Genomic DNA, 24,495 nt, shown 5'->3' with positions numbered 1-24,495 from the left:
CAGCCCTTGTTCCCCTCCACCCGACCCTCCACACCTAGCTGGTGACTCTTCTTTGATTGCTGCCACGTCTGGACACGGACCTGCAGTGCCTGTCTTGTTTGCATGTGGAGTAGTAATTGCTGATAACATCGCTGCAGCTGGTGAAGAGCTCAGAATTGATCACTGCCATGCCGATCCAGGCCAGTGTCCTGTTCACGATGGGCTCTGCCCCCCAGGCTGGCTCCCCAGTCTCAGAACTCAGCCTCTCCTGTGGGATGGGACTCCCTCTACGCTCTGGGGGCTTTCTTTGTTAATGGAAATGAATGCCAAACCGCTGAAAAGAGGGCCTTGTGGCATAACTCCTGGCACAGTCTGATTTCAAACTTCTAGAGAATTCCTATTGAAAACTTCTGGCAAATACCTATTGACAACTTCTAGCAAATTCCTTTTTCAAGCGGTCAGAAATCCCCTTTCGGCAGGTAATGCAGACACCTCAACCAGGTTGATGCCAGCTGCACGGAGTCCGTGAAGAACATTTAACCAGCAGAGTCAGAAAATGAAACTGAGAAGAATCAGGTCTTTCATTTGGAACACATTCCTCCTGTCGGATGGATTTTCAAACATGCGGTCATTTTTCATCAGGCCAATTTCCACAACAGGCAAAACAGATTCAGCGCCCACCTGGGGATGTTGCTGAGTTGTCCAAGAATATGTGTATGTCATTTGTAGCCTCCAGCAACGAACAGACCACTTCACTTGCTCTCCTGGTGCCTGCTGGAGGACCAGTAGAGTGAAGCAAGCAGGCTGTGCCTTGATCATCGTCCTGACAACATGCGTGGGGGAAACCAGAGCTCTCTCCCCGAGTGAGAATCGGTGGTCTGAGGAGCAGAGGCCTGCACACCTAGCAGACACAGAGGCCCAAGCACTGCTGGACTAACAGCAAGATGGAGAGTAACCTGGGTTTTAAAGCAAACCCATTGGTGCTGCTGTTGTTGTTCAGCCGCTCAGTCATGTCCAACCCGTTGCAAACCTGTAGACTGCAGCATACCAAGCTTTCCTGTCCTTCACTATCTCCCAGAGTTTGCTCAAACTTGTCCATTGATTCGGTGATGCCATCCACTCATCTCATCCTCTGTCGTCCCCTTCTCCTCCCGCCTTCAATATTTCCCAGCATCAGGGTCTTTTCCAATGAGTCAGTTGTTCACATCAGGTGGCCAGAGTATTGGAACTTTAAGCTTCAGCTGACCTCTTTCCAAAAACAAAACTGTTGGGTCACAAGCTGCCCTTTTAAAAACATGGAAACGCCATGTGCGGGTCATTCAGTCCTAGGACATGGAGTGAAGCCTGAATCGTGAGGTGTGCTAAATGGACTGCCTCTCATCACCACCCTGCTAGCAAGGCCGCGTTCCTGTAGGTGGCTGGTGTGTCACACAGAGTTAAGGGTTAAAGGTAAGGACACGTTAGGAGGAGGAGCATCAGAACAGGCGCAGGTCTGTAGTCATGGGACACACGAGCGAGGACTCCTCGCTCCCTCCCCCGGCTCTGGTTCCTCCTGAGCCAAGGCTGGTCCACCCGGGGTGCAATTGGTCCAGAGCCCAGGGCAGGACGGACAGGAGGCTGAAATGGGATCTGGACTGGGAACCACAGGGGTGCCTCAGCTCCCAGCCATCAGTTTCCAGTAAATAAAAATAAAATGTAAAGTCCTACTCCCACTTTTATGTACTCTCAAGAGCTTTCTTTTTACGGTTTTGCTTCCATCAGTGTGTGTGTGTGTGTGTGTGTGTGTGTGTGTGTGCGAGCGAGCGCGCACGCGTGTGAGACTGGAGTGTGTGAAGACAGAGATTAATGGCTCTCCTGCAGATCAAGGCCCCGCTATTAGCTCGCCTGCGCCCGAGCCACCACATCACTCATCTAAAACACCTTATAATAGTCTGATTGAATGGGAGGGTGATTTTTATGATGTGAGTTAAATGGAAATTAGGGTGATTTTTGAAACTCTAACATATGGCCCCTACTGATTACTTTTCCCAACAAATTTTTCATGTGGTCATAATCGAAATTTAAATAAGAGTCTTTGGGGGGAAAAAGCCGGTGTATGAACGCCCTGTGCCCTCAGGCCTCCTAGGAGGACAATAAAAACCAAATTTCCTGAAGTCGAAGGAAAATGCGAGGCAAGTGGAAAATTAATGGTCAGGAAAAAAACACCTCCAGAAAAAAAAAAAAAAAAAAACTCCCTGCAAATGTCTTTCCTAACAAGAGTTTTCAGCCAGAATTGACAAGAGAGAGTGGAGATTTTCTGATAAGGCCGCAACCAGATCTGCAGAGCTTTGTGAGGCAATCAGCCCAAACACTGACATAAAACGGCTTTAATTGAGGGCACGTCCCTTCTAGATCATGCCTCCTGATACAATGCATGTGGTGAAAATGTTCCTAAACCATCTACACGGTCTTTCTCAGTCTAAAACCACCTCTTTTTAAATTACAAAAGAAACACGTGCACACTGTGGGCATTTTTGAAAACGCACAAAAGTATAGAAGAAAAGATAAAAAATAGAGATATATTAATAAAATCCCAAGACCCAGAGGTACAAGCTGTGAGTAGCTATTACCATCTTCATACTCTCTAGTCCTTTTTTTAAAAAAAAATATGCCTTCCAAAAAAAAAAATATGCCTTCCTAATCTAAAGTATTTGAGATTGTGCTGCTCGTCAATGTAGTCTGCTCCTTCTCACTTAATTTCATAGGCTCCACATTTTCCAATGCTGTTAAAGACTCTTCATAAAATCCTTTGTAAAACCATAACAACACATGACTGTCCACAGTGTACACCGTCTGCACGGGTGCCACGCTTTCACGATTGCATTTGTAATTTCCCTTCTCTACCACCAAATACCTAGGACTAATTTAACAAAATATGAAAATGAAAGTTAGTCACTTAGTTGTGTCCGACTTTTGGGGACACCAAAGACTGTAGCCCACCAGGCTTCTCTGTCCATGGGGATTCTCCAGGCCAGAATTCAGGAACACATTGATTAAAGAATTTGTATTCTTTTTCTTAAGATCAGAAGCAGTTTGGTAGCTGTTACTTAAATGCCCAAATACTGGAAGGGATGGAAATTTTCAGTGTCTTTGGAGGAAGACAGGGGTCGAACACCAGGAAGTAAGTCTTAGTTTCAGGTGTGCAGCAACATGATTCAGAATATATATCTTCTTTTTCAGACTCTTATCCATTATAGGTTATCACAAAATTTTGAATACAGTTTCCTGTGCTATATAGTAGGTCCTTGTTGTTAAATCAAATACACTGTAATTTTTAAAAAATGAAAGGAAAGAAATTGTCTTTTCAAGCTATTTGGGAAGGTTTGATCACTTTAATATAGCACATTCCCAGGGATTTTAATAGATCACTTATGTAATGTGTTTTACCTGTGAAAAGAAAGATACCTTCTGTGACCAAGGCAGGGAAAGGGTCCGCGTGTGTTAGGATCCTGGAGACTGTTCTTGAGTAGGGGTTGGGGGCGAGGTGGGAGTAAGGTGCAGGGTTGGCCCCTTACTCCTCCTCAGTGACTGGGGTTTTAAAGGGCCACAGGGACCATGCAAAGGCTGAGTATCTTGCTCATCACAGGAGGTGCTCCGGACAGTCCTGCTGCTGTGGTTACAGCTGCCAATAACAAGCCTAGCACCTATCCACCACAGTGCAATGTAGTTGTTATAATAACATAGTCAATGATGGTACAGCTGCTGCTAAAAATATAGTTATTACAATACTATAGTTATTAGTGATACAATGCTAATAATAATGTCAATATTATAACATAGCTATTAATAGTATACTATAATACATAATATGCCGCTGCTGAGTCGCTCAGTCATGTCTGACTCTTTGTGACCCCATGGACTGCAGCACACCAAGCTTCCCTGTCCAGCACCAGCTCCCAAAGCTTGCTCAAACTCATGTCCATCGAGTCGGTGATGACATCCAACCATCTCATGCTCTGTTGTTCCTGTCTCCTCCTGCCTTCAATCTTTCCCAGCATCAGGGGCTTTTCTAACAAGTCAGTTCTTCATATCAGGTGGCCAAAGTATTGGAGCTTAGTTAGCAACATTTCTTGTCAATGGTGCTGTACAGGAAACAAAATGGCATTAACATTCTAAAGATTTGATTACACCTGTTCATTTTCATATGTGTGTATACATGTATACCTGTTCATATATGTGTATTAGAAATTAGATATGTGGGTGTATAAACTAGACTCCTTAGGGGAAAAAACTAGCTTTGAAAGGACGTTGGAGAATTTTTAACTCAAGATGATTTGGGAAAAGTAAGGGTGGCTTTTTTTCTAAATGTTGATGCCAAAATTGGCTATCCAGGTTGGGACAGCAATTGCAGGAAAGATCTCAGAGTAGAGGGAATGGTTTTAGTCCTGGGTAGTCTGGGAATGGAAGATGGTAAAGAGGGCTTAGGAGGAGATATAAACTAGGAGGGCCAGATCCTAGAAGGGAGCCCGAAGAAATTAATTTTGTTGGAAGGAAACAGAGAATGGGTTTCTCTAGAGGGACAAGGTCTCAGTTGCAGGTCACCAGGTCCGGAGACCCTTCCGTCACCTCCTCAGGCTGAGCATCTGCCTCCCTGCCTCCAGAAGGGAGAGAATTCTGCCATCTAAGCATCCTCATGGAGCCTTATTCAGTGAGACTCAAGCCACTGCCATATCCGACCCAGTGCTGAGACCAACACAGTAACTATTGTTTGAATCAACTTTATACCTGGAGGAAGTTTCAGGAGGAACACGTGAACCCCAAAAAAGAAGTAGAGAAAGAAAGCTGACGTAAGAAGGTGGGTGAGTCCCACTGAGACATCGCAGGGAGGCAAAGGCCACCCACCGGACCCAGAACTGGCCCGCGGGAAAGGCTCCATTTCAGCCCATTACCTGCAGGTGAGTGTTTAAGAAACCAAAGAAAAACAAAACACCACTTTCACTGGGGTTCATAATAAATCTAAACGCTTCGCTAATTGCCTGTCACCACTACAAATAATTCATGTTTTCGGGGAGTTTTTATTTTTTTAAAGCCCTGGAAATAAAACAGAACTTTTAATTCATTTGAAGACATGGAGAAAACAGAGGGGGCAGTGCTCAAGGATAACCGGGAGATCTGGAGCTTTATCTGAAAAGTGCAACTGAGAGAGGTAAAGACGAAAGCACAATGGAAAGCCAGCCAGAAACAAGCCTCCCAGACGATGGAAGTGCTGATCGTTTACGTACCATCTCTTCTAATCTGAAGATCCGGGGTAGCACTTGGGCTGAGGGAAGGGAGGTTGGAGGATGAGACAAGGGGTCGGGGGCAGCGGTTCCCAGAAGGAGTGGAGGTGAGACACCCCACCTTCTCTGCAGGCCTGTGGGACCTGCAGGTGTATGTTTACACGCTGGTTTCTTCAGCACCTCCAGATGTCACTTGTGGCTTCATGACACTTCTGTTTTTTCTCAAATGTAGAATTTAATACAGTATCAAATTACATCACTCACTGTGCCTGGAAATCACCTCTTAACTTCCACCAACCGACCAACAGAGACGGCGTGGCATCACAGGGGACGTGTCGCCAGAACATGTTTGCTGCCAGTGCACTGCTGACTTCTTCCAAGAACGGTCGTATTCAAATAAAATGTTAGGAAATGTGAATGCAGAGCTTTGATCCATGTACCGATAATAATTATCACAGCAAACTTGCTGTGGTGAATCCCCTTAGGGTTTTAACAAGAAAAATATCAAACTGAGATATAAAGTTTTAGGCTAGAAATCTAGAGCAAATTATTAGGGATGACTAGATGGAGCATAGAGGATTTTTAGGGTGGAAAAAACACCCTGTGTGACACTATAATGATGAATACATGTCACTAAACATTTGTCCAATCCCACAGAACCAAGAGGGATCCCTGATGTCAGTGTGGACTCTGATGATGATGCATCCATGTAGGTTCATCAGTTGTAACACAGGGACCACCTGGTGGGGATGTTGATGGTGGGGAAGAAAGTAAAGGGAGGGGGCAGACAGAAACCTCTGCTCCTTCTGCTCAATTTTGCTGTGAATCCAAAACAGTTCTAAGAAATTATTGTGGTTATTGCTCAGTAAGTCAGACTAAGTCGTGTCTGACTCTGTGACCCCGTGGACTGCAGCATGCCAGGCTTCCCTGTCCATCACCAGCTCCCGAAGCTTGCTCAAACTCATGTCCATGGAGTTGGTGATGCCATCCAACCATTTATCCTAAAAAATAAAGTATATTAAAAAAAATCTATAGCAAATTATTGATCAAGGCTATTAAACTTCATTCAGAATCAAACTGAGACATTCTTTTTTTTTTTTCCAATGCGACTGTGAATTGCTTTAAACTAGAAGACCTTGTATGTTTACCTGAGAAGGAAAAAGGACGTGCAAGTCCCTGCCACGGGGAGAGAGTTCGAGAGGAAGAGGTGGAGGAAGTCTGAGTCTGCCCCAGACTGCATGTCCAGCCCTTACAGAGCGGGAAGCAGACTTCCTGCTGCCTCCCACTCCGGGGCCATAGGGACCCTGTCTCAGCTTCCCCTGGCTTTCCCACCCTCTCCTCCACCAGGTCACCACAATCAAATCTTGGTGGTGGAGGACTTCTGGGGTCAAGGACCACACTCAGCCACACGGCCATCTGGATGCTGACAGGCACAGGCATCGAATCAGGACTTCGCTGATCCTGGAGCTCTCAGATGGTATTTTTGAAACATGTCAAAGCCATGCCTTCCTGGGAACTGCAGAGAGAAATACCAGGGTCTCGAACTTGGCCCACCCCCTCTCATTCATTCCTGGATTAACAGTGTTGACGTTTTTCCACAAAGCCAAAGCCTGGAGGATTTGGGACCTTAATTATTTGTCGGTGAAAATAATTAAAGGAAGGTGACATTGCATCCTGCTGTTTCATTTACAACGTGGTTTTCCAGGATCGCTGCATCAACCCTCGCAACCACACTACCCCATAAGCAGTGCTATTACTTCCTTTATATATGAGGAGACAAAGGCTCAGAAAAGCTGAGTAACACTTGAGGTCACAGGGATAAGGGGGAGGGGGAAGGTGGGGGCCTCAGATTCGACTCCCAGGGCCTTTCTTTGGCACTAAGAGCACCCCTGTTACTCTCTTCGGTTCTAGGAGCTCTGACTGCTGGAAAACGGGAATCATCTTGTTCGTAATAGGAAAACTTTTGTTTACGTATATACATAAATATATAACACATATATATAAATATATATATAAATATATAACATATATTTTAGAAAGCTTATGCATTTTTGAATAGCTAAAAAATTTGTGACATTTTAATTCCACTTGTTTGACTTAGTATGAATAGAATGCTAGATTTCTAATTTATAATCATTCAAAATTGTGATATAGTTGAATGTATTTTGGCATCTAGGATTATTGCCAAAAGTCTAGAAAATTTATTATCTTTGTGAGTAAAAAAAAATTTGAATAAGCCTTGAAATTTCTAATCCAATTCTGAGAACACAAATAAATATTATGTTTAACAAAAACAGGAAATTAACATGATATAGTATTATTAATTAAAGTAAAATTTTAAAAAGGAATGTTGGCTCCAGGTAACTAAAGTAACATCACCAATATCGCAATTAAAATGAAAAGAAGGATAAAAAAAAGAATCGTCTCTTTTTTAGATCCAATCACATCCCACAACTGAAGAACCCGTGGGACAGCACAGTCATTCCAGTATTTGAGTCCTCATTAGAGCCAATACAGGTTTAGGTTTAGCTAATAACATAATAATCAGCAGTTAACAGGCTTCCGGGGCTGATTGACCACATGTGAGTGAGTGTAACACAGATCCAGTCTGAGATTGTGTTTGTAGGTTTTGCTTACACCCACAGCCAAAAACAAAATTAATTCTCTCTTGTTATTTATTATGGAAGCATGGTAGTCATGTAAAAAAACAATAGGAAGACAGGCGGAGGCAGCAAATTTGTGGAAATAGAATTGAGGATCCACTGCCTGCATGGAAATAAAAGCCTTTCGAGCAAAACGGTGTATAAATAAAAGACAAGTAACTAGCACATGTTATAAACGATGCCTTTCCTGCCCTGTGTGTCGTAAAATGCTTCCTGAAATTTTAGAAAGTCCAGCCTGGCTAGAATGTAATGAGGAGGAAAGTAACCAGCATCAGGGGGACGTGGGGATCATGTGGCCACTGGAAATGACCAGGCTTCTGGCCTCGTGGCAGCCCTTGATCCTTAATAAATAGCATGGTAGTAAACCCAGTTAGGATATAATCTGTGCAGCAGGACGAAAATTAGTACCATGCCATCTCTCACTGCTGATTTCATCACACTGTGTATGGTGGGGGGGTGACTTTCTTACATGAGGATGAGTTTTTATGAAATATGTACTTTTCCTGACATTTTAAGGGGAGAAAAAGATGTGCCGTGAGAGGCAACGTATTTATTTAAGGAGTAAATGCCTGAATTTTTCAGTGAGATGGAGCTAAATGAAAGAAGGCTGGAGCAAGCGGGCCATTAATATGACAAGCAGCTGGGTGTCCACAACCTGAGCACCCATCGCCCGGCAGCAGCGCAGAAAGAGGAGCCTTACAGGTAGGGCCTGGGACTCACTTCTGTTCACGCTTGATGGATTTACTGATAATTCACATTAAGACTCAGGCTTCCCAAGAAAGCAGAAAAGAAAAGGAAAAGGCTTTGTCGCATTTCAATAAAGATAAATGATTCGGAGGTCAAAAAACTGGCAGAAATGGGAAATGAGAAAGCTGCTCTGTGAATTACTGGGAGACCTCTTTTAAGTACCTCCTAACTGTGTTCTCAATTTAGCCCCCATTCATTTGTCTTCCTTTCGAAAATACTGTAACAAATGCAGAATTCCTTAGGAGAATGCTTTCAACTAGAAATACAAGCAAGCACATTGGAAATTTTTAATTTTCTAAAGCACGTTGCAAAGGTAAAAGAAAACAATGAAAATAATTTTGATAACATATTTTATGTGGGTAACATATAAATATGCTTTTTGATAACATATTTTATGTGGGTATTTTAGTTTGGGTAAACTCTGGGAGTTGGTGATATGCAGGGAGGCCTGGTGTGTGGCAGTCCATGGGGTCGAAAAGAGTCAGACACGACGGAGCAACTGAACTGAACTGAACTGATTTTATGTGGCCCAATACAACTAGAATTTTAATTCAACCAGCCATTGATACAAAAATGATGTTGATGAGGTCATCACACTCTTTTTGTGACACAGAGTCCTCAAATCCGGTGTGTGTTCCACCACACGGTGTGTGGGCCACATTCCAAGCCTCCGGTGGTTTTATGTGGCCAGGAGCTGCCCTGCTGGACAGCAGAGACTCCAGATATCTGGCTTAACCAGGTTCTAGAAATTGGATGCTCTAAATAGAATTCTAATTTTGTTATAAAACATATTCGATGCTACAGCATGATTTTCTTGGCAATTAAGACGGTTTTGAAAAGAGAACAATGTTGTGGGCATTAAGTCAGATTTAAGCATATTTAAAGAGACATTCCGTGTTCCTACGTGTCTTGACTGGATGACCTCCTACAGATGAAGTGAGTCGTAGTTTTCATCATTTAGGAGTTTGGGAAGAGCTGAAGGATTATTAGTGCAATAATTCCAATCTGCTTTTAACAAGAAATGGAAGCTTTTAAAAAGCTGAAATTCATAGTATTAATAAGACAATAATTAGTGAATATAATAAAATAAAAACAGACTCACGGACATGGAGAACAGACTAGTGGTTTCCAGTAGAGAGAGACAAGGTAAAGGTAGGGGATACAAACTACTATGTTTAAAACAAATAAGCTACAAGGATGTATTTACAGCACAGGGAATACAACCTACATTTCATGATGACTTTAAATAGAGTGTAACCTTTAAAAATTGGGAATCACTGTGGTATACACCTGAAACATATAATATTGTACATCAACTACACCACAACAAAAAGTAAGATCTAAAAAAATAATAACAACAGCATAGAGCAGACCCTAGATGTTAAATCCATGGTTGTACAGTCCTCAAAAGTCTATGAAATGAGTACTATTACTAACCTTATTTTAATACTTTTTTAATTGACCCTTGGAGAAATAAATACTCTACTTAAGGTCACAGAGTAGGAGCTGTGTGGAACCTGCAGCCCCTCGACCCCCTCAGTGGGCACATGGGGGGCCCGGGCCACCTCTAGGGCAATGCCCCAACACACTGGTGGCCACATCCCCTCCCTCCAATGTCTCCGAGGCTGTGCTGTTGCCTGGGATGTGATTCCAGGTTGCCTGTGCATCCTGATGACCTCAGAGGGAAGCATTTTCTGGCAGAACAAAGAATTCAAGAAACGTAGAAAGGAAACAAAGCTCCTAAGAATCACTTTTGATCAACTTACTAAATGTTTCCAATGGTATTCAGGTATTCACGAACCAAAACCAGCCACTGCGATTAGAATATGTAATTTGGGTCCATCATGGTGAAAGTGGGCTTGCTCCCTGAATCTCTTTGTTCCCTGGATTCACAAAGCAGGAATTCTCTTAGGAACATTTAGGAAGATTGCCAAGATGAGGGAAGATGATGCACCAGAGAGACATAGGCAAGGAGGAAGGAAGAGGCGGGAAAGGGAGAAAAAAAACAGAAGGAATCAAAAAAGGACAGGATCACAGAGAAGCTTTCGGTTTTGTGTTTGCTGTTTTCCCTCTTGCTCAAGACCTGAGGAGGCTTAGTTCAGTCCGGTGCTTCCCTCTCGTGACTGAAAGGCAGAATGCACTCGTCATGCTCTGAAAAAGATTCGAAAGTCATAAACTCAGACCCTTCCGCCTGACCTGCACAGAAGTGGGTTCTTCCTCCATCCTGTGCTAGGAGTCCAGCCCCTGGACAGCCAGGCCAGGTTCTGCTCCTTCCCTGAACCAAAGACCCCCCATTGCTTCTGAAATTCCTCAAAACAAATTATCACAAAGATCCTTGAATGCAGAATCCTTCCAGACTTTTTAAAATTTCTCAGTCATATATGGGCATCTCCATGCATCAGATTCAACCGTGTGTTTTACTCTTTTTTAAAATATATTCAAGCAAAGCTTCCTGGAGAGAAGACGTCTCACCCATTCTTTCTGATCTCATGTTTCATGGGTTTACCTACTATTTAGTGAGATGACAGCATTTTCTACTATTTAGAAACTAGGCCTTATCTAATATTTAGTAAAACTTTGAAATTGTGGATTACCTAATCCTTAGCTAAATTTTGAAATGATATCAAAACAGAAGACACCAACTTGGAACCAAGTAGTAATGAATACATTGGTTGAGGCAGCATCAATGGGTGCCCAGCGAGCCATGAGCATCGGTCAGTGCAGCTTGGGCCCTGGTTGGTGCGTCTGTGCTAAGTTGCTTCAGTTGTATTCCGACTCTTTGCAACCCCATGGACCGTAGCCCACCAGGATTCTCTGCCCATGGGATTTTCCAGGTAAGAATACTTCAGTGGGTTGCCTTGCCCTCCTCCAGGGATCTTCCCAACCCAGGGATCAAACCTGTGTCTCCCATGTCTCCTGCATTGGCAGGTGGTTCTTTACCACTGCGCCACCAGGGAAGCCCCTGACAAGTGCAGCCTATCACATAGGCAGAATCTGAGAAGACAAGGTCCCCCAGGGTCTGTTGGTACTGCCTCACCCCTCCGCCAACCCTGCAGTTCAAAGGGCCTAATGCTGCTGCTGCTGCTGCTGCTGCTAAGTCGCTTCAGTCGTGTCAGACTCTGTGCGACCCCATAGACGGCAGCCCACCAGGCTCCCCCATCCCTGGGATTCTCCAGGCAAGAATACTGGAGTAGGTTGCCATTTCCTTCTCCAATGCATGAAAGTGAAAAGTGAAAGTGAAGTTGCTCAGTAGTGTCCGACCCTCAGCTACCCCCATGGACTGCAGCCTTCCAGGCTCCTCTGTCCATGGGATTTTCCAGGCAAGAGTACTGGAGTGGGGTGCCATTGCCTCCTCTGAAGAGCCTAATGGGAACCTGGCTATTATAGTCGTGTTAACCTATGATATCCCATGACCTTACCCAGGTGAACGTTCAGGAGATGGCCATTTGAATAATAATGTTATGAATAATAATGTTAATAACCCTGAACCTCTTCCTGAGTAATGGGCAGCCCATCAGATGAATCGGAGAAGGCAATGGCACCCCACTCCAGTACTCCTGCCTGGAGAATCCCATAGATGGAGAAGCCCGGTGGGCTGCAATCCATGGGGTCGCTGAGGGTCGGACACGACTTGAGCAACTTCACTTTCACTTTTCCCTTTCATGCATTGGAGAAGGAAATTGCAACCCACTCCAGTGTTCTTGCCTGGAGAATCCCAGGGACGGGGGGAGCCTGGTGGGCCTCCATCTATGGGGTCACACAGAGTCGGACACGACTGAAGTGACTTAGCAGCAGCAGCAGCATCAGATAAATGCTCTTTTTCAAGATAGAAATAGACAGGGTTGTTTCTCACTGTGTCTTATGTCCACTGAACTTGTCAGAGTATCAGGGGAATCCACAAAATATTGAACCTCTGCTTTAGAAAAAGCAAAGATGATAGATTTCCTGAATTTCAGGAGGCAGAAGCCACAAAATAACCAGCGTTTGCCAGTTCTCAGTACCAATCATTCTACGGGCTTTTGGTCTGCACGAGGTTATATCTTCACAAGGTCCTTAGCTTAATCACCCTATGTCTACATGTTTTTATGCTGAAGACTGTTTTCAAGTGTTTGAGCATCCAGTTGAAAAAGGACTCTGAGATACATTTAATGAGCTTCAGGTTTTGCCCCGTCATTATATAAATAATAACTCTTGTTATTTTTAAAATCAACTTGGGAATAAGGATGGGAGATTCTAATCCTTTATTATTTGTTGCTGTGTCATCTCACCACATCTGCTGTCAGGCCGCCAGCCCGAGGCAATGCTTGTCACAGGACTTGGGTGTGGGGTGAAGGAATTCCTTTTCGCTGATTGCCTTTTCATCAGGAGGGCTGGCCTGGCCAAGGACACCTATGACGTCCTGGCCTCCAGGGAGCAGGGTGCAGGCTCTTCCCTTTGGGGGTGGCCTGCTGGGCAAGGAGGCGGGTCTCCTGGTGACTGGTCCTGTGTTCCAGCTCCAGGCCTTGAGCCACACCACCCACTGCCCTTCCTGGGCCCCCAGCTCGCAGATGGCAGGGCAGGGCAGGGCAGGGCAGCTCAGGGCCTGCCCAGCCTCCATGACAGCCTGCCGGCCACTCACAGTAAACCTGCCTCCGCCTCCTGTCAGTCTGTTTCTCCTGCCCCTCCCTCCTCCCAAACCCCTACCTCCCACCCCAGCCCCTTCTTGGAGTAAGAGGCTCTCAGAGCCCCTAATGTTGGAAAATTGAGCCCCTCTCTAATGTCCACCTTCTCTTTTCTCTCCTCTGACTGGTTTCACATCTAGTGTTTAATTTGCACTGTTCTCACCTCCCTGTGGGGCTTCCCTGAAAGCTCAGCTGGTAAAGAATCTGCCTGCAATGCGGGAGACCTGGGTTCAATCCCTGGGTTGGGAAGATCCCCTGGAGAAGGAAAGGGCTACCCACTTCAGTATTCTGGCCTGGAGAATTCCACGGACTGTGTAATCCATGGGGTCACAAGGAGCCAGACATGACTGAGCGACTTTCACTTTCACTTTTCCCACCTCCCTGGAAAAACAAGTCATGCCACAATAGTAAAAAATAAAACCAGTAGTGGCAATTAAAAATAAAATGACCATGATCATGAAATCTCTACATTGTCACTCATTATTGCCAGGCCTTAATGGTAACTGAAGTCAGGAAACAGAAAACACATTATTACAGGTTTCTACATCTTTGCCAAGATGAAACTTGCTCTTTAAATATTGACAAAGAGCTGGTTTCCTGTGTTTAAAGACTTCTCGTGTTCTCTGAAAGGGAACTAAAATAGGGAAAGGGTAACAGAAGAGGAGGAGCGGACCTTGTAACGTGAATTACCCCCAGACCCCCTTGCGTCTGTCTCCAGCCCTCAGACGTGAAGCGGACAACTCCTCTCTGCCCATGGGGAGTGTCAGCCATTCCTAGAAGCCTTGTGTTCCTGTGTCTTCCTGGTCACAGTGTTGCTTTTGCTCTATTTTCCCTGCCGGTCCTCACCCTCCTGTGATTTTATTTTCTCCTTCCTTTTCCGGTGTCCTTTATCCTCTTCTGTAAAGTTCACCTTCGCTTTCAAGGGTAAATCCTTTTGTATGAGAAACACACACGGTAGGTTAAATGGAGCTCAGGAAGACTCCCAGCACCACTGACTAACTTCAGATTCTTCCACAACTCATCGGGACACAAAGCAGGGGGCCGCCGTCCCAGGCCCCATCATTCTGAGACGTGCACAAGCTGAGGATAGTTGTTTCCCTTTGGGATCACTACCTTTCCCGTCCCCTATCTTTCCCACCAAGTGAAGCCCACCTACCTAAAGATGAGGCAGAACCCAGAGACGGAAGGGCCGGAAGCTCTGATAGCATCAGCCCGGATCAGCTGAGCTGCATCGGAGCCACCCTGGACTTCTGGGTAGGAGTCAAAAAAAATAAACAATCAACCACCACCGTGTGTTCATCGACCTAGTTCACTGCGTTTCTGTGATGCTTGTTAAAGAGCCTTTACTAATACAGTGACACAGCCTCCTCATCCTTCCTAATTTCCTTCCTGCCATATTTCAGATGGGAACAGGCTACGTGTGGTTTACGCAACCAAGAAATCAATCGATTGCACGCAAAACTAAGTCAGTACACAACAACACTTCTCATCATGATACTTTAAAATAAAATACTGATGAAGATTTCAACCTGTATTACAGAGGACAGCAGATGCTGTATTAAAATATCTTAAATATATTTACATATTGAATTAGCTTGCTGACTCTAAATGCTATGTACATAACCTAAGGAATAGACTATGTGTAATGTTTTATTTAAAAACTATGTGATTTCAAGTCATTAAGAATATATCTAAAAAAAAAAAAGAAAATGTCTAAACTTATCATCAATACCAGAGGTTTTTTAGACAGAGTATCATATTTCTTTAGAATTCCACTGCCAAATTGTCTAACCTTAACATGTGCATGTGAGCTCAACCACTCAGTTATGTCCAACTCTTTGTGACCCCATGGACTGTAGCCCAACCAGGGTTCTCTGTCCATGGAATTCTTCAGGCAAGAATATTGGAGCTGTTGCCATGCCCTTCTCCAGGTGATCTTACCAACCCAGAGACTGAACCCACATCTCCTGCACCTCCTTCATTGGTAGGCAGATTCTTTACCACTGAGCCAGGAAACCTTAATATGCCTTGATATACATCTGAGGGAGGCAGAGAGAGAAAGAGAGAAATTGGAACAGAAACAAACAGACAAAACATGTCACTGAGAAATACGTATCTATACAGAGGGTAAATGTTTTAATAGTTTTCATTACAATGAACATATATGGGACATACAGACTGTGAGGAAAACATAATATGTACTGAACAACAATATCAAACTTAAAAATGAAACTCTCAATATAATTTTTAATTAGCCCATCTGTATACAGGTCACCAAAACACATCTCTGTTTGGAAGAATAGCCCTCTATCACTTTCCTATGGGCTAAGAGGTGCTCCTTTCCACTAGCCTGCTGATTTCCCAGAAGAAATCAGACGCAGTCTGGGGAGTGTGATCTCATTCTAGAAATTACATTTAAGAAAACACTCGGGTTTGCCTGGGACCACCAGTCTTGCAGCTGCCAGGATGAGTGTTTACACGGAATGCGTCCTCGAGTGCCATCTGAAGCGCGCATGGCCTCCGAGTCAAACACGCTGCCTGTGGTGTCGTGGGGGAGTATTTCCTACATCCGGCAGGTGCATTTCAGTGAGTGGAGGGGGCCATTCCTAAATTTTCTGCATGCATGTAAGGCTCTCCAGGGTCCAGTGTGGCTTGCAAATGTTGATTCCAGCACAAAACAGAGCTGTTTCTACCCCAAAACAGGTTTCCATTCCTGAAATGCATCGAAAATCATGAGAAGCTCTTTAGAGTCTGTTCTGATAGATGTGTTGTTTTATCATTTGCCAAAGAGAGGCTCCTTTGTATGCTGTGAATTTTATTTGTTAAATCTTTTGAGTGATTCTGCCTTCTCTTCTCTGTTCTGTTAAAATAAAAAGAGTGGTACAGAACACTTCTGAAAGCTTATATTTTATCTACTTATCAGTTAAATGCTGCCTAGAGATTTCACATTTAAAAAAGAATTATTGGAGAATAGTTGTTTTGCCACATTTTTAAAAATCCCAATTTCTCATGAAAACTGGAAGTGGTCAGACTCGGACCCTGGTCGTCTGGACTTGAATCTGTCCCCATCTCTCTCCCTGTATTCACTGCAGATCCCAATAGCTCTGTTTTCCCAAGCTGCAAAACTGAGTCAGTGTCACGTTTATAAAAATCAGCTCGCTGTGTTTGTGAAAATCCACTTAGAGACCCTCAGTTCTAGTCTACTGATCAACCCTCGTGTCAATACTACAGTGTTCAGTCACCATTGCTTTTAAGTATGTTTTAAAATCAGGAAATGTGAATCCCCTAAATTTGTTCTTCTTCAGGATTTTTTTGGCTATTCTGGGTCCTTTGCAATTTTCATATAAATTTTAGAATCAGCCTGTCGATTTCTATAGGGCAGAGAGCTGGGGTTCTGATAGAGATTGCATTGAATCTGTAGATCATTTGCGAGTGTACTGCAGTTTCATAAAAATATGAAAATTATATTTCCATCCATTGACTGTTCTTGAAAACATGAAGAAAGTGAAAGTGTTAGCTGCTTGGTCTTATCTGACTCTTTTCGACCCCATGGACAGTAGCCCACCAGACTCCTCTGTCCATGGAGTCCTCCAGGCAAGAATACTGGAGTGTTGCCATGTCCTTCTCCAGCGGATCTTCCTGACCCAGGGATTGAACCCGGGTCTCCTGCATTATAAGTAGTTTCTTTACCGTCTGAGTCATCAGGGAAGCCCAATAAAGTAAGTCATAAAAAATGTGGGGCTTCCTAGTGCATATAAAAGTCTAGTTTATACTGTAGTCTATTAAGTGTACAATACCATTATGTCAAAAAAATAACATACATGCCTTAAACAATACGTTATTACTCAAAAAATGCTAAACATCATCTGAGACTTCAGCAAGTCACAGGAGTAACATCAAAGACCACAGATCACAGATCCCATAGCAAATACAAAAACAGTTGAAACATTGTAAGAACCACCAAAACGTGACACAGAAATATGAAGTGAGCAAATGCTGTTGGGAAAACGCTACCATTAGACTTGCTGGATGCAGAGCTGACACAAACCTTCAGTTTGTGAAAAACACAATGAAGCAAAGCTGGATAAAATGAGATATGTCCGTACTTAGATTTTCTGGAGTTTCTTTCAACATTGGTAGTTTTCAAAGCACCTGCCTTGTACATCTTTTGTTAAATTTATTCCTAGTATTTTATTCTTTTTCAGGCTATTGTGAGTGGAGTTGTTTCCTTAATTTCATTTTCAGGATGTTCATTACAAGTTCATAGAAACACAATTGATTTTTAAATATTGATCTTCTATCCTGCAACCTGGCTGAACTCATTTATTACTTCTCACAATTTTTAGTGGATTCTTTGGGATTTTCAATATACAGGTCATTGATTTTCATTATTTTCTACATTGAGTAAACCTTTCTATTGTGTATACTGCTTGCCAGCCACTGTTTTAAGCCCTCTGCAAATATGAACTCACCTAATCCTCGTAACAGCTTCTGAGGTGGGATGGTTTATAGTCCCCTTGGCAGATGGGGACGCGATCCCCGGGCCATCTGAAATCAGGGCAGGGACCGTGACGATCATTCCCAGCTCATCCTACCCTCCACCCTCTGCTCACCGGGCAGCACACAGACCCTACTCCCTTTTGGTCATGATGCCGAAAGCTTGGCTTGTCTGTACAGATGCCAAATCAAATCTCAGGAACAGAGTTTTGGGTGAAGTAGGAAAGGATAGCTTTACTGCTTTGCCAGGCACAGGGAGACAGGGTGGGCTCAGGCCTTCAAAACCAAATATCCCAACTTGGGGAGATAGCAAGAAGTTTTATAGTAATTGTTTAAAGACGGCATGACCAGTCCACGGACATTCTTCTGACGGGTGGGTGGTGAGGGGGGTCAGCATGGTCAACCTTCAGGTCAGCTGCTCTGGGGTCTCCGTGCTTGTGGGCAGCCATACCATCATTAATCATTAATTTCTCCCACCTAGAGGGTTTTCAGTCTTGAGCAAAAGAGCTCAAAGACGTGGTTGTATGTATCCATTGATGGGAAACCAGGACCCTGCCCAAGGCTGCTCTTGACTGCTTCTACCTGGTCTCACCTCCCCTCCCTTTCCTAGTTAACAACTGCTTGAATCTCCCCACTGGGACTCAGGGAAGGTCGTGGAGGCTGAATAAAGGCTGTTCGCTGTAATCACAGAAAGGGGGGACACAGAGGCCTTGTGCCAGGAGCTCCGCTGGGCCCGGCTTGTTGTCAGTCACTCCATCCAGGCTTTGCTGCCCCCACCCCGCCGTCTCATGGGTGAAGCTTCTGCTCTCTGGCACCGCAGTGTTCTTGCTCCTCCAGTTTTCTCAGAGTTAGGTACCTGAGTGCTACATCATTTCTCTGGGGGTCAGCGTCAGGCAGATCCCCGCCATCTATTGGATGCAGAAGGACACAGGCAATCCCAGGAAATCAGTGCTACCGACCACGTGGATTTGAGTCCCCAGCCTGCCCTGGAGTCCCTGTGTCGCTCAGGAAAGGCTCTAAGCTTTCCGGAGGAGATGCTAGGAGAACCCATGTGGGCAAGGAAAGAGCCACCCTCCTGCTAGACCGTCCTAGAGAAGACCCAAGAGTGTCCTCCAGAGTCCAGGAGTCCACTGGATCCCAGCCCCTTGTTTGTATAGGTTTTCTGACACATGATATCCTTATTTTTTATTCTTCTCTTTTTTTAAGCAGATAATCACCTTTCAGAGAGAGTGGTTTAGCCTGTGGGATCTAAAAAAAAAGAAAATCAAAATTCATTTTGATATTTGGCAAAACTAATACAATTTGTAAAGTTTAAAAATAAAATAAAATTTAAAAAAAAAAGAAAAGAAAATCAAACTCCAAGAGTAGAGAGTGGAGGGGTGGCGGTCAAAGGGCACTCACTTCCATCATCGGGTGCATAAGCCCCGGGGTTGAGCCACAGTTGAGACTCTAGTTAATACACTACTGATTGGAGACATATTAGCTCACAGGTTTTGGTTTCTGCAAAAATCCCATGGTCAATAGTATGCTAGCAGTAGTGCATTGTATACTTGAAATTTTCTAAAAGAGTGGAAGAGTGGATCTTAAGTGTTCTCATCACAAAAAGAAAATAAAACCATAATTATGGAAGGTTATGGATGTGTTAATGTGTGTTAATTAGCTTGATTGTGGCGATCATTTCACAATGTACGTGTATCAAGCCACCACATCATACACCTTAAATAGGCACAATTCTTACCTATCAAAAATAAATAAATAAGTAAAATTTGGAAGACAAAGAATTACACTTGGACCCAGAGAGCAAGTGACTGTGAGCGAGAGGCAGTTGGAAAGATGCCGTTTAGGGTTATGAAGACAGGGCAGGTCCAGGGCTGCCCGGCTCCGCATCCTGCCTGTGGAAGGGGGTTTCTTCCTAACCAATAACTAAACTAAGTCCCAGACTGAGTAAGAAACTTGGGAGGGTGACCCAGCCAGGGCTTCGTCCCTTGGTACTCTCAGCCCGGCTCTGTGCCCCGCTCCTGGCGAGGCCCTGACCTGCTCAGTCTGGGCTCTGTCTGAGCCCTCTTGTGTGGCTGGCATGTGGGAGGGGATGGCCTGCCCACTCAGCTCTCAGCAGGACTCACTCCGCACAGAACACATGTCCTGCGTGTCGCCCGGCCAAGGTGGGGGGACCCTCAGGGCCATGATGGACCCAACCAGCTGAGACCCAGCCAGACCTGGGTACCCAGGCTTGGGATGAGGGGAGCCATGTTCTCACTGGACCAGGTCAAGGGGTGGTAACAGGTCAGAGGAGGTCTGGTGACCCAGCGATTCCCAGCGATTCCCTGGGTGAACCCTGCGATTCCCAGCAGTGGGCAGTGGGTATGCCGTTCTCCACCCTGGGCAGCATCAACCACTGCTTCCAGGCGAGAAAAGTTTGCATTTCCATAACAATTCATGGTGTTGGTCTCTTTTGCTTCCTTGGAGAAAAGAACAATCTGTTGCTGGTGCTCCTGATTTGTGCTGGCCTGAGGGATGCTGTCAGCCCAGGAGCCTGCCCGCTTCTGTCCCTCGTTCATTTGCATTTTTCTGATTAGCCCTTCATGCTGGACACAGCTGGTGGGGTCAGAGGCTGAGCCGTGGGCATCCTCCTGTGGAGGACGGGATGAATGGGACCAGGCTGTGCGTGCGTGCGTGTGTGGTCCAGCGCCATGCTCCCTCTGGTGGTCTCGTGCAAGTCTGCGCATCCAGGAAGTGTCAGGGTGACACAAGCAGAAGTGCCCAAGGTACATTATTTATCCAACAACACTGGACATGAGGAGGCCTTCACCACAGCACGTGATTCCCTGTGCTACAGGAGTGACACGGAATAAAAGGATGCAAGGGGTCATAGTTTGCCTCCAGAGCTGCCTGCCCTCTAGCGTGAAGGGGCAAGGTCTGTATTCAGCTCAATTCAGTTTCGGTTGCTCAGTCAGGTCCAACTCTTTGCGACCCCATGGACTGCAGCACGCCAGGCTTCCCTGTCTATCACCAACTCCCAGAGCTTACTCAAACTCATGTCCACCAAGTCAGTAATGCCATCCAACCATCTCATCCTCTGTCGTCCCCTTCTCCTCCTGCCTTCGATCTTTCCCAGCATCAGGGTCTTTTCCAATGAGTCAGTTCTTCATATCAGGTGGCCAGAGTATTAGAGTTTTCGCTTCAGCATCAGTCCTTCCAATGGATATTCAGGACCGATTTCCTTTAGGATGGACTCCTTGCAGTCCAAGGGACTCTCAAGAGTTTTCTCCAACACCGCAGTTCAAAAGCATCAGTTCTTCGGCTCAGCTTTCTCTATGGTTCAACTCTCACATCCATACGTGACTACTGGTTTGCATTAGTGTGAGACTTTTAAAAGTCAACGTGGATCATATGAACCAGTTATAACCACCAATGCTACAGAGTTTCATCTACATCGGTACAAAGGGTCACAGTGCATGGAGCTCAGTACCCAGAAGGAGCTCGGGTGGGTCCAGGGCTGCACAGGGCAGGTGCTACTGGAAATCACCTCATTTGATGGAGTGAGAAGCTCACGAAGGAGCAAACTCTAGTGTTCGTCCCTCTTACCGACCGGCTGAGGGAGGTTGGGCCATGGAAAATGTGGCAGTGCCTGGGTTCCGAGCAGCCTGCTGTGACAGAATGCCGACTGGGAGGCTTACAAACTACAGACATAGACTTCTCCAGCTCTGGAGGCCGGATTCCAAGATCAAGGCTCCACCTGGAGCCTCGAGGGCTAAGCTGCCAGCCCTCTGGGGTAAGGCTGGAGTCACCAGGTCCCAGCACACAGCCCAGAAGTGCAACAGAACACAGATTCAGTATCTGAACACAGATATCAGTGAGGACCCAGAACACGGATTCAGTATCCGAAAGAAAGAATTTAATGTCTCCAAGATTAATCCACCCAGAAGTGAAGTGGAAAAGACATTCAATAACTTATTCACCAAAAATTGATTTTAGGCTTCCAAGGGTACATGAGAGTAAATAAGAGAGCCTTGCGCCCTCATGTTTAGGGTATGTGGGCAGCGTAGCGGCCAGGGCTCATGGTTCAAAACCCTAAAGCCATGCACACAGGGCTAAATGCTCAATGCTGCCTCCCTGAAACTCTGAATAAGGCCAGTATTTCTCAGGGACCATAAAACGCAACTTCGATCTAGGATTCTTAAACTTCCTGGAAAACATTCCCAGTGCACAGCTGTATTTTTAGCAGAGATAATTAACACGTTGGGAAATCGTTCTGTATAGTCAATTTATGAAGCTGCTTTCAGGAACTGAAAGTATGACGTTGTCAGAGTCTAAAAAAAAACACAACATCAGGATAAGGAGGTTAAGATTGAAAGAAATGATGTCTTTTTATTATCTTGGTAAAATATACATAACATAAAGTTTACCATTTAATCAATTTTAAGTGTGCACTCAGTGGCGTTAATTCACATTGTAAACCATCACCACTGTCATCACCAGAGCTTTCTCAGCTTCCCAAACTGAAAGTCTGTCCGTCTTACTCAACAACTCCCTGTTCCCCCTTATCCCCAGACCCTGGCTCCCACCATCCTACTTTCTGTCTCTATTTACTTGATTCTCTAGGGACCTCATGTAATGATTCCTCATGGATTCATACAGTATTTGTCTTTTTGTGACTGGCTTTTTTCACTTAACATAAAGTCTTCATCTGTGTTGTAACATGTGTCAGAATTTCCTTCTTTTTCAAAGCCGGATAATATTCCACTGTATGTTTCTACCCAGTTTTGCTTCTCTATTCATCTGCCAGTAGACACGGGGTGGCTTCCATGTTTTAGCAGGCTTCCCTGGTGGCTCAGTCAGTAAAGAATCTGCCTGCAATGCAGGAGATACAAGAGACTCAAGTTCAGTCCCTGGGTTGGAAAGATCCCCTGGAGAAGGGCATACCAATCCACTGCAGTATTCTTGTCTGGGAAATCCCATGGACAGAGGAGCCTGGTGGGTTACAGTCCATGGGACTGGAAGAGTTGGACACGGCTTAGCCACTAAACCATCCTTGTTTCAGCTATTGTGAGTAGTGCTATGAACATCTGCTTGAGTCTCCGCTTAACATTGCTTTGGATAAATACCCATAAGTGGACTTGCTGGATCATATAGTAATTGTATATTTAATTCTTGAGAAGCTATCATTCTGTCTTTATGGTGGCTGTACCCACCAAGAGTATAACTGTTCCAATCTCCACATCTTCACAACACTTGTTATTTTCTGTTTTAAGTTTTTTGTTGTTGTTGTTTGTTTTTGGTAATAGACATTCTGACATGTGTAAGTGGTATCTCACTGTGGGTTTGATTTACATTTCCCCGGTGATTAGAGATGTCCAGCATCTCTTCATGGCCTTTTTGGCCACTTGTGTCTCTTTTTTAGAGAAATGTCATCAGCTCCTTTTCCTATTTTTTATTTGGATTTATTTTTTGTGTTGAGTTAGTAATGTTAATCTCTTAACATACATTGAGACCCTATGGTAACATTCCAAGTATTCATTCATGAAAGATTTTTATTTAAAGATGTCTCTAAGGGGATTCCCTGGGAGTCCAGTGGTTAGGACTCTGTGCTCCCACTGCATGGGGCATGGATTGGATTGCTGGTTGGAAAGCCAAGATCCCACATGCCACACAGCATGCCCAAAATTAAATAAAAAGAAGTTTAATAAAATAAAAAATTCTCCAAAAAACATCTCAGCTGTGAATTATGAAAGCTTACCTTTATCCAGGAAGAATTATGAAACCTCAAGCAAGTTCACACGAGGTAATGTAACATCCAGTCCATTAAATGCTTAATTCCCTGTGTATAAGGTCAAACCTATTAAACAATTTTTTGTGACCAGAAATGCTCCTTTTTGCAATACAGTCAAGACAGGGACATTTCTACAGTGGTCTCTCCCGATTCCTCACAAAGGAATTGTGAGGAAGGAAATCACAATTCACAAAGGAACTCACAGAGGAATTCCAGCACACTTTCTAGAGCAAAACCTGGCTGACTTTTTCCTAATTATCCTCATCATGGTGCATCTACCCAGCCGTACCTATGGTACCATGCTTGAAACAGCTCACACCACTTCACAGAGTCTGTCACACGAGCCACACACGCCCATCCAGGTGGGAAGTGACAGAGTGGACACAGCCTGGCCACCTGGCAGGAGGTCCTCTGCCCCACCCCCCACTCATCACAGCGCAGAGCCCAGTACTGACTCTGTGCTCGTCATTCCTGCCCCTCCCAGCTCAGAATGGGCCACCCCGTCCCGTCTTCAAAAGCAGGTTAAATGTTTGAGAAAAAGGCCAGGGTTCTCCAGAGAAATAGAACCAAAGAGAACCAACAGAATCTCCAATATATATACATATATATATATAGAAAGAGAGATTTATTTCAAGAAATTGACTCATTTGTGATTGTGGAGTCTTGGTAAACCCCCTCAGGTTGGGGGAGGCCAGTGGGCTGGAGGCCACGGCAGCTGGAGCTCAAGGATGTCTACTGGACAATTCCCTCTTGGTCCAGGGAGCTCAGTCACTGCTCTATCCAGGCCTTCAACTGACTGGATGAGGCCCACCACATTTGGGGGGCGGAAACCTGCTTTACTCAGGGTCTGACCATTTCAACATTATCCTCACCCATAAACAGTTTCACAGAAACATCAAAAACAGTGTTTGAGCATGTTT

Source organism: Bos indicus, chromosome 13 (genome assembly GCF_029378745.1).
Source record: "Bos indicus isolate NIAB-ARS_2022 breed Sahiwal x Tharparkar chromosome 13, NIAB-ARS_B.indTharparkar_mat_pri_1.0, whole genome shotgun sequence".
Lineage (NCBI taxonomy): Eukaryota > Metazoa > Chordata > Mammalia > Artiodactyla > Bovidae > Bos > Bos indicus.
Note: the sequence above shows the minus strand (reverse complement) of the source record.